At 40.3% G+C, this 9,420-nt stretch overlaps 1 protein-coding gene across 2 annotated transcripts in view; it reads left to right on the top strand.

The window, feature by feature from the left end:
• The first annotated feature begins 333 nt into the window (after positions 1 to 333).
• LOC141128394 (mitochondrial glutamate carrier 1-like) overlaps positions 334 to 9,420 on the top strand; it is a 33,155-nt gene continuing 24,068 nt past the window's right edge. The window contains exons 1-2 of one of the 2 annotated variants that reach the window (XM_073615663.1): positions 334 to 518; positions 7,402 to 7,454. The gene's annotated coding sequence lies outside the window, so the exon portion shown is untranslated. The remainder of the gene's footprint in view (positions 519 to 7,401; positions 7,455 to 9,420) is intronic. The other variant, XM_073615664.1, reaches the window with a different exon arrangement.

Genomic DNA, 9,420 nt, shown 5'->3' with positions numbered 1-9,420 from the left:
ATTGTCTCTTTTTTATGTTTACTGTTGCATCAAAATAAACAGAAAACAAACGAGTGTCACGTTATGCTGAACGTGGACTATTGGATAACATTCAAGTAACATAATAAATAGCCCCATGTTGTTATTAGTGACTAAGATAAGTACAGCACAAGCGTACAGTATACATCTAACCTCAACAAGAGAATACTGTGTAAGACATTGATACCCCCCTCTCCCCTCCCCCACCGTGACACCAGTCTGCAACCCCCTCCTCGGCTGACACGCCTGGCCAATACAGGTCACACAGGAATGCGGCTGGCACGTGATTCGCTTTTACAAACGCTCTGGCCTTATTGTGATTGGCTGTGGAAGTGTCGGTGACGCCCTCAGAAGGCGCTCTGGAAGTTTCTGAAGACTCTTTCTTCTCTCGGTAGTGCCGTGTCCTCCATTCATTGTCAGCGGGTCACCTGTACACACCCAGGACTGTCATCCCTGCGCTGCTTTACTTACCTCTTATCAGTCGTCTGTGACCGGGGAAGGTGAGTGAGCACAATGAATGACCCCTGCGGAGGTCAGTCCTCTAGGGTGACCAGTATTGCAGACTCTCTCCCCTGTAATAATAGTGAATTCTGAATGGCAGTACATGTCATACTACATCCTTGTTATAGGTCAGCCTTCCTTCTCAATCTTCATGTTATTACATCAGAGAAAAGTTCCTGTGTAAGTTGATTAGGAAATGATTAGGAAAATAATTGTGTATGAATGCATTTAAATGTATAAGATGCGTACATGTTTTATTTTCCCCTTTGTTTAGACTTCATTTACATGCTTACAAATGTGTATTCATACATTTAGAGCCCTTGCACACTGGGGCGGTTTGCAGGCACTATTGCGCTAATAATAGCGCCTGCAAACCGCCCCGTAAGTGCCGCTGCTGTCATCGCTGGCGCTGGCAGGACGGTAAAAAAAGTCCTGCCAGCAGCATCTTCGGAGCGGTGTGTATACCGCTCCTGCCCATTGAAATCAATGGGACGGCGCGGCTATACCGCCGGCAATGCGCCTCTGCAGAGGCGCTTTGCGGTAGTATTTAACCCTTTCTTGGCCGCTAGCGGGGGGTAAAACCGCCCCCGCTAGCGGCCGCATACCGACGGTAAAAAGCCGCTAATAATAGCGGCGTTTTACCGCCGACGCCGCCCCAGTGTGCAAGGGCTCTTAGGGCTGCAACTAACGATTATTTTCATAATCGATTAGTTGGCCGATTATTGTTTCGATTCATCGGTTAAAAAAAGTGTGGTGTATAATTTAGTTACTATGCAATTTTTTTTAAAGGCAATTTATTCTTAAATATCTCTATGCAGTGGTAAATATAAATAACCAACTATATGGTTAGGGAGCAAAATATCGAATCCACTCTGAAAATAACAGACAGAAGAGATATACTGTATATACTATTAGAGGAGAGATATACTGTATATACTATTAGAGGAGAGATATACTATTAGAGGAGAGATATACTATTAGAGGAGAGATATACTGTATATACTATTAGAGGAGAGATATACTATTAGAGGAGAGATATACTATTAGAGGAGAGATATACTGTATATACTATTAGAGGAGAGATATACTATTAGAGGAGAGATATACTGTATATACTATTAGAGGAGAGATATACTATTAGAGGAGAGATATACTGTATATACTATTAGAGGAGAGATATACTGTATATACTATTAGAGGAGAGATATACTATTAGAGGAGAGATATACTGTATATACTATTAGAGGAGAGATATACTATTAGAGGAGAGATATACTGTATATACTATTAGAGGAGATATATACTATTAGAGGAGAGATATACTATTAGAGGAGAGATATACTATTAGAGGAGAGATATACTATTAGAGGAGAGATATACTGTATATACTATTAGAGGAGAGATATACTGTATATACTATTAGAGGAGAGATATACTATTAGAGGAGAGATATACTATTAGAGGAGAGATATACTGTATATACTATTAGAGGAGAGATATACTATTAGAGGAGAGATATACTGTATATACTATTAGAGGAGAGATATACTGTATATACTATTAGAGGAGAGATATACTATTAGAGGAGAGATATACTGTATATACTATTTGTGGAGATATATACTATTAGAGGAGAAATATACTGTATATACTATTAGAGGAGAAATATACTGTATATACTATTAGAGGAGAGATATACTGTATATACTATTAGAGGAGAGATATACTATTAGAGGAGAGATATACTGTATATACTATTTGTGGAGATATATACTATTAGAGGAGAAATATACTGTATATACTATTAGAGGAGAAATATACTGTATATACTATTAGAGGAGAGATATACTATTAGAGGAGATATACTGTATAAATGGGGTTAAAAAAAACTAAAATTAGCCCTTTATAGTACAAAAACCCCCCCAGATAATCAATACTGTAAGGGGTTCATTTTTTTTTTACTGTAGAACTGTTATGCCGTGTACAAATGACCAGACTATTCGACCGAACTGGTCCGACGGAACAAATCCGTCGGACAATTTGATCGTGTGTGGGCTTCATCGGACCCTTTCTGTGGAAAAATCTGTCGGACTTTAGAAATAGAACATTTTTCAAATCTTTCCGATGGACTCGAGTCCAATCGAAAAATCAGTTCGTCTGTATGCTAGTCCGACGGACCAAAAACGTCGCAAGGGCAGCTATTAGCTACTGGCTATGAATTTCCTTATTCTAGTCCGGTCGTACATCATCATGTTCGAAACGATCGGTCTTTGGTGTGATCCTCTGTAGGCAAGTCCGTTTCGCTGGAACTCTGTCGGAACTCCGTTGAAAAGTCCGGTCGTATGTACACGGAATGAAAGTAATATTTACAGTAGCGATTTGCTCTTTTTGTACTTTAAAGGGCTCATTTTACTTTTTTTTTTTTAACCCTGTTATGTTGCTTATGAAAATAGTAATCGATTCATTTCATAATCGATTAGTTGTCGAATAATCGAGGAATTGTTTCAGCCTTACATACGTTTATATATGTATGTGCATAAAGCGCATGTTCTTAGGCCCCTTTCACACTGACAGACCGATCAGGTCCAACTGTCAGTTTTTCAGGCAGACCTGATCATACCATCCATAGCTCTCTATGGATGGCCAACACCCGATCTGGGCTGCCAAAAAAAGACAGATGGGGATCTGTTCTCCCTCTGTCTACATTACTGGTTCTCAACCCTGTCCTCAAGTACACCCAACAGGCCATGTTTTGGGAATTTCTCTTAAATAAAATAGCTGTCCAAAATACTGATTTAAAGCACCTGTGCAAGATAAAGGAAAACCTGGCCTGTTGGGGGTACATGAGGACAGGGTTGAGAACCAGTGGTCTAGAGGATTGGATGGAAATGGACAGGTGGTCTGTTTATATGTGACTGCCCCATAAAATAGAGCGGGCTGTGTCCGTTTTGCATAGCGGAGCAGACATGGACCTGTCATCCTCCCGCTTTAGAGGAATCAGTGGACAGATCCCTCACTGAGCAGGCAGATAGATCCCCCTTGACAGAGTCCGCGCTGTGTAAAAGGGGCCTAAAGGCCCGTACACACTATACGAAAATCAGAAGTAAAATTTAGTCCAAACAAGTTGCCAATTTTTGGATCGTTAGTATGGTGCTTTTCGACAGCTGCTTCCTGTTTTTCAGTCAGACAAAAGCTGGCTATGCAGACTATAAAATGTTTGTCGGTTAGAGCTGCACGATTCTGGCTAAAATGAGAATCACGATTTTTTTGCTTAGAAGATAGATCACGATTCTCTCACAATTCTCGCGACGTAACATCATCTTTCTCATTAAAAAAAAAAAAAAAAAAATTGGGCTAACTTTACTGTTTCCTTTTTTTTTTTTTTTTTTTTTTTATTCATTAACCACTTCCATACAGGGCATTTTCACCCCCTTCCTGCCCAGGCCAATTTTCAGCTTTCAGCACTGTCGCATTTTTGAATAACAATTGCGCGGTCATACAACACTGTACCCAAATTATTTTTTTATCATTTTTTCCCCACTAATAGAGCTTTCTTTTGGTGGTATTTGATCACCTCTGCGGTTTTTATTTCTTGTGCTATAAACAAAACAAGAGGGACAAGTTTGAAAAAAACACAATATTTTTTACTTTTTGCTATAATAAATATCCAATTTTTTTTTTTAAACAAATTTTTTCCTCAGTTTAGGCCGATACGTATTCTTCTACATATTTTTGGTAAAAAAAAATCGCAATAAGCGTATATTTATTGGTTTGCGCAAAAGTTATAGCGTGTACAAAATAAGAGGATAAATTTATAGCATTTTTATTATTTTTTTTTTTTTTTTTACTAGTAATGGCGGCGATCTGTGATTTTTATCGTGACTGCGATATTGCGGCAGACAAATCGGACAATTTTGACACATTTTTGGGACCATTCACATTTATACAGCGATCTATGCTATAAAAATGCATTGATTACTGTATAAATGTGACTGGCAATGAAGGGGTTAACCAGGAGGGGGCGCTATAGTGTTAATCGTGTTGCTAGGGAGTGATTCTAACTGTGTGGGGAGGGGATTCACAAGGGGAGGAGACCGATCGGTGTTCCTCTGTACAAGGAACACACCATCGGTCTCCTCCTATCTGACAGGACGTGGATCTGTGTGTTTACACACAGATCCACGGTCCTGTTCGGTTAACGGGCAATCGCGGGTGCCCGGCGGACACGCCCCCTGGGCTACCTGGAAGGCTGCGCCATCATATGACGGCGGCCCAGAACAGCTGCACCGTCTCGCCGTCATATGACGGTGGGTGGGCTGCAAGTGGTTAAAGTGTATTTTTTCTAAAAAAATTGCGTTTGAAAGACCGTTGGGCAAATACAGTGTGACATAAAATATTGCAGCAATTGACATTTTATTCCCTAGGGTCTCTGCTAAAATATGTATAATGTTTGGGGGTTCCAAGTAATTCCAAGTAGTAATTTTCTAGCAAAAAATATTGATTTTACCTTAAGAAAGAAGTGTCAGAAAAAGCTTTAGACTTTAAGTGGTTAAACCTCCTGCATTTACACGTTGTTTAACAACTTGGCAGACTGCCCGGATTTTCTTCTTTAGACCCCTTTCACACGGGTGGACCATTCAGGTCCGTCTATCAGTTTTTTTGGTGGACCAGAACGGGCGCTCCATGTAAGTCTATGGAGCGACGGATGTTCGCTGACATCCGATCCGGTCCGATCCGCTAAAATCAGACGGATGGCCCTACGTTCGCATCTGCCCCGATCGGATCGGGTGAGATCTGATGAAAACGGACATGCTGTCCGTTTTCGTCCAATCTCTCCATAGTGAGCAGAGAGGGACCTGTCATCCGCTGGGTCAGCAGAGATCAACGGAGAGATCTCCCGATGAGCTGGCAGACTCAGTGGCAGCGGATCTGCCTCTTGTGAATGAGGCCTTACACACAGAAGTTTCCCTTTGATCTAAGAAGGAAGTTAGTTACAATGTTTCATTTTAAAAACTTGGCAGACTGCCCTGATGTTTTCTTTTGACAGCTGAGTGAGAAGTCTCTCTACTTGTTATATGAAAGAATCGTCAGAGGGGTTAAATCGAGATCACAATGTTTTAACGATTAAAGCGGGGGTCTGCTGAAAAAAAAAATATTAAAAGCCAGCAGCTACAAATACTGCAGCTGCTGACTTTTAATATATGGACGCTTACCTGTCCAGGGAGGCCGCGATTTTGGCAGCCGAAGCCGATCCGTCCTTCAGCTCTCGGCTGCTGCCGCCGCCATCCTCGGTAAGGGAATAAGGAAGTGAAGCCGCACTACTGCTACTCCCTACTGCGCATGCGCGAGTCGCGTTGCGCGTCCTCTCAGGTCCCTGCTGTGTTCTGGGACCTGTGTGTCTTCCAGAATACAGCGGGGGAGGACGGGGTAGGCGCCGGAAGTGGCATAGGTCAAAAAGTGTCAAAAATGTCAGTTAGGTGTCCTATCTCTCTGCTGCAATGTCACAGTCATGCTAAAAATCGCAGATCACCGCCATTACTAGTAAAAGAAAAAAAATGCCATAAATCTATCCCCTATTTTGTAGACACTATAACAAACCAATCAATATACGCTTATTGGATTGTTTTTTTTTTAACCAAAATATGTAGCAGAATACATATTGGCCTAAATTGATGAAGAAATTTAGATTTAAAAAAAAAAAGGTTTATTGGGTGTGTTTTATAGCCAAAAATAAATATTTTTTTTCCACAAAATTGTCAGTCCGTTTTTGTCTATAGCACAAAAAATAAAAACCGCAGAGGTGATCAAATACCACCAAAAGAAAGCACTATTTGTGGGGGAAAAAGGGACATCAATTTTATTTTGTTAGAGTGTCGCACAACCGCGCAATTGTCTAAAGTAACACAGTGCTGTATAGCAAAAAAAGGGGGTAAATCCTTCCGAGGCTGAAGTGGTTAAAGTGACTGTAAACCCTTTGCACACCCAGTAAAATGACTGGGCTCAGGTGATACACAGATATCTCTGATACACAGAGATAAAACAAATATTCCTATATAAGTTGTACATCATAAAAGAGTTGTGATTGTCCCTTTTATTCTATATCGCATGGTAACTTTACTATTGTTCTCTAATGTTGGCCCAATGTTTATTTTTCCACGCCAGTTTTGATTTGGGCACTGAATTTGGAACTAGTATGGCACATTGCTATATGTTCAAATCACAATATAGTCTCATAATAGTAGTAATATTTTATTTTTTCCCATGAAATATATAACCTGTTGGCCAATGCTGAACTAGTAGTACATGGTGTATAGAAAAAAAACATCATATAATGTTTCCATACATGTGGATGTTATATCATTACAGCAGTCTTTAGAATTGAGAACTGGGTTGTAGAGTCCGTATGCCATCCAGCAGTGACTCTAATGTAACATAAGTAAATCCATCAAGACTGGATGTTTTATTTATAGGAATTTGTCTATTAGCAGGGTTGTTCTTTGCAGTGTAATATATGTTGGTGTCAATTAACAACTGTTCGTAAGACCCCTTTCACATTTGTGCAAATTGTCCTGCAACTTGGCACTGCAAAGTTGCATGACAAGTCATACCCCATGATTTCCAATGAGTACCATTCATTCAAGTTGCACCGACTTCAAAGTAGTCCCTGTACTACTTTGATCCCACTTTGATACGAGTTGAGGTCCATAGATCCTCACGTTTACACAGTCATTCCCTAAAATCGCGGCTGTGAAATCACTGTAAAAGTGCGCGACTTTAAATTCGCAGCACTGTGAAAGGGGCCTTAAGCTTCTTTATGTATATTTATGTATTTGATGTAAACATTGAGAAAATGACATTTTTAATGTGTTTTTTTTGGTTTAGATCTCTGAAGATTATTGAAACCAGACACAAGTTTTTTTTTTTTTTTTTTTCTGGTAAGTCAGTCGGAAATTCCTGGATATATCTTATGTTATGTATAGCTCTGGGATCCGCTTGAATTTGGCTTTCTTTATCCCCCATAAACTCCTTTGTTAAGCCAGATGTGATTCTGAAATACTTATAAAAGTTATTTCTTAAAGTGTCAGACATCCAAAGTGCTCTTTCATTGTTCTAAATCCAGATAATGAATAAAAGGATCAACAAACAAGGAGATTATCTTAACAAGGCCTGATAATCCTGCCATTAAGGTTCTTGTTGTTACCCTGTGGTATTTGCCCATGGGTGCTCTGACACACATTGTTGCAGACACAGTCTACCATTGTCACTGTCAGACAGCTGTTTTGTGCAGTAATGTTCAGCCAGTGCATTTAGACAGTGGGTGAAAAAAGGCTAGAAGAGATCAGCAGGGGGAGATAAGGAGGAGATAACATGACCATTGTTTGCAGAATGCTTCAAACCGTTAAATATTGTCAACTTATGGTTCAGACCTACTTTAGGTTTTTAATTCAAAACCAATCAGTCCCTTGAAAGATTCTCTGTTTGGACAACACAGTACTGCTGCCCATGGGGCAGTCTTGCATGCTATCTGGCATCTATTTTCACCTCTTCTATATTCGTACGACATGACACCAGGTACCTCCTGTCATCCTCCACTTTTTTTTTTTCCAAAATGGAAGTCAACATGCAAGTAGCAGCTAGGAACTATAGAAAAAAAAGCAGACCCAGTACAGCATGACCACAACCAATAACCCAACGTAGGCTTCAGCTCCTATCCTGTCTTGTCTGCCAATCTGAGGTAATTTTAAAGTAGTTGTAAGAGCTTATGAGGAGGTAAGTAAAACCTTGGACAGAGGGGTGGCTGTGGACGTGGTATACTTGGATTTTGCAAAAGTGTTTGACACAGTTCCCCACACATGGCTCATGTGTAAGGTAAAGTCTACAGGCTTGGAAATATCAGTTTGTAAATGGATAGAAAACTGGCTAAAAGACAGAATTCAGAGAGTAGTGGTTAATGATTCTTATGCCCTGTACACACGGTCGGATTTTCCGACGGAAAATGTGTGATAGGACCTTGTTGTCGGTAATTCCGACCATGTGTAGGCTCCATCACACATTTTCCATCGGATTTTCCGACACACAAAGTTTGAGAGCAGGATATAAAATTTTCCGACAACAAAATCCGTTGTCGGAAATTCCGATCGGGTGTACACAAATCCGACGGACAAAGTGCCACGCATGCTCAGAATAAATAAAGAGATGAAAGCTATTGGCCACTGCCCCGTTTATAGTCCCGACGTACGTGTTTTACATCACTGCGTTCAGAATGATCGGATTTTCCGACAACTTTGTGTGACCGTGTGTATGCAAGACAAGTTTAAGCCAACATCCGTCAGGAAAAAAACCTAGGATTTTGTTGTCGGAATGTCCGAACAAAGTCCGACCGTGTGTACGGGGCATAACTCTGAATGGTCTAAGGTTATCAGTGGTGTACCCCAAGGTTCAGTGTTGGGACCCTTACTTTTTAATATTTTTATAAATGATATTGGGTCTGGGATTAAAAGTAACATTTAACGTCCTTACACGATGTCTCCAATTTACAAGCCGACCTCAGTGCATTGTCTAATTGGGCATCTAAGTGGCAAATTAAGTTTAATGTTGATAAATGTAAAGTTATGCACTTGGGGGCTAAGAATATGCATGCATCATACATACTAGGGGGAGTACAACTGGGGGAATCCATAGTGGAGAAGGATCTGGGGGTTTTGGTAGATCATAAGCTCAATAATAACATGCAATGCTAAGCTGCGGTTTCCAAAACGAGCAAAGTTCTTTCTTGTATTAAGAGAGATATGGACTCCAGAGAGAGAGATATCATTTTCCCCCTGTACAAATCATTAGTAAGAAATCATCTGGAATATGCAGTTCAGTTTTGGGCACGAGTTCTCAAAAAGGATATCAGGG

The sequence above is a fragment of the Aquarana catesbeiana genome, linkage group LG02 (assembly GCF_042186555.1).
Source record: "Aquarana catesbeiana isolate 2022-GZ linkage group LG02, ASM4218655v1, whole genome shotgun sequence".
Classification (NCBI taxonomy): domain Eukaryota; kingdom Metazoa; phylum Chordata; class Amphibia; order Anura; family Ranidae; genus Aquarana; species Aquarana catesbeiana.
This window is presented reverse-complemented; position numbering and strand designations above follow the sequence as displayed.